The sequence below is a fragment of the Mus musculus genome, chromosome 4, assembly GCF_000001635.26.
Source record: "Mus musculus strain C57BL/6J chromosome 4, GRCm38.p6 C57BL/6J".
NCBI classification, from domain to species: Eukaryota; Metazoa; Chordata; class Mammalia; order Rodentia; family Muridae; genus Mus; species Mus musculus.
In genome coordinates, this window is record NC_000070.6 from 112,303,842 (window position 1) to 112,306,079 (window position 2,238).

A 2,238-nucleotide genomic window follows, 5' to 3' on the forward strand; every position below is an offset into this window, starting at 1 on the left:
ATGCATCAATTAATCAATCAATAAACCTTTTTTTGGGGGGTGGTAAGACTTAATTCTTTGAATCTAGAGAAAAGTTGCCCAGGAACTGGTGAAATGGGAAAAATTATACAAACACACACATAAACACACACACACACATACGCACAATGGGTAAAGCAAGCTCAACAAGCTTCCACAACTTTAATATTCAATTATATTTTATTCTATTTGTTCTTGTAATCTTTTCTTTAATAATTATGCTGTTTCAACCAGTTTTTTCTCTTCTACAATTACAGTTATGTACCTGTAATGTACAAAATCTCTTTACCTATTCTAACATTTGCAGCTCTCAGTACTCTACACAGATAGGCACATTCTACTCTTGAGTTCTATTTTTATTATATTTTCCTGGAAAAACATCCCATAATGAGCTTATAGAATGAAGCTATCATGTTACTTTCAATATCCTTCTATTACTCCTTTTTGTGTAACATTCTATCTGTGAAGTAGTTTTATAAAGAACTTTTGTCTAAAAAGGTATAAAAGGTCTGAGAAAAAAAATAAAGTGTGACTGTTGGGGCTCTGTTCCATTGACCAGATGTATCTATGTCTGTCTGTCTCATTGTATGCACTACATATATATGAAGGCATATATGTATGTATATAAGTATGCAATTTCACTAGTGAAATTAATGAAACAGGTGGGTGGGACCAGCCATGGGTGGGGGAGGGAAGAATTCATGACATCACGATCATTTTCTTTTTCACCAGCCACTTAAGAGTTAAAAGATTTCAGAGTTTCTCTCACTGGGTATTCAAGGCAGGTCCATATGATTAAATATTATTCTGTAAGTACTGCTGACCCCTTAAATCTCCCACCACAGTCAGCGGGGTGCGGGTGGGAATCATATGCCATCAGCACCACCACAGTTGCTAATTCCCTTTTCCTTCCTCCCTGTAATGTCAAAGCTGGTCTTTGCCACTTATATACACCATATATTTCTAAGGAATATTCCATAAGATAAAGACTATTTACTCATATATTATATTCATACGTCTTATATATGCATATATATGTTATATATGTATTTATATAAAATATATAAATATATTTATATACACATATATGTATACATACATATAAATACATATATATCATATATATGAACATATAGATATGTTGTGTTTTGTGTTTGTGTGTACATATACATATATGTATGCAATATGAGCTAGTAAAATTGTACATGAATTAGAAGGAGATATGGTAGGGTTTATGTGGAAGGTTTTAAAAAGAGAAAGGGGATAGGATAAATTAATTAAATGATAATCACAAACGAAAATGGGGAATAGAGGCTTCTCTGTTGAACTAGAAAGTTGGATAAATTTGTGCATGTAATGATGAGTCATTAGGAGTTGGTTTAATCTATGTCTCATTATCAAAGTAATAGTAGCATATTCTCCATAATGTCTAGGACTTGTCTAGACACAGATTATTGCTCCCAATATCAGCAACTGACATTAGTTCTACTTTTGTACTTGTGGGTATGTGTTGCTTGTTAGACCACTATTGTAGCTCATAGCAATCACATCTGGGTAAGAATTATTATCATTATTTTTGTCTCCCATTGGACCTCCTAGCTTCATTTATTTCCTTATTATTAAATCCTTTTTTTACAGTCTAGTCTTTGTCCCCCTGCTGGTCTGTCCTCTGACTGTTCATGATCCCAACCCCCCCCCCCAGCCTCCAAATCTCCCCAACCCCTCCACACCAGGCCTCCCTATTTCCTGGGACCTTAAATCTCTGGAGAGTTAGTACGTCTTCTCTCACTGAGTCCAGACCAGGCAGTCCTCTGTTGTATATGTGTTGGGGGCCTCATATCAGCTGGTGTATGTTGCCTATTTGGTGGCTCAGTGTCTGAGCATTCTCAGGGGTCCAAGTTAGTTGAGACTGCTAGACTTCCTATAGGTTTTACCCTCCTCCTCAGCTTCTTCCAGCTTTTCCCTAATTCAATCACAATGGTCCCTGACTTCTGTCCATTGCTTGAGTGTAGGTATCTGCATCTGACTCATTCAGCTGCTTGTTGAACCTCTCAGAGGTCGGTCATACAAGGCTCCAGTTTGTAAGCACACCATAGCATCAGTAATAGTGTCAGGCCTTGGGGCCTCCACTTGAGCTGAATCCTAACTTGGGCCTATCACTGAACTTCCTTTCCTTCAGGCTCTTCTGCAGTTCTGTCTTTGCAGTACTTTCTGAGAGGG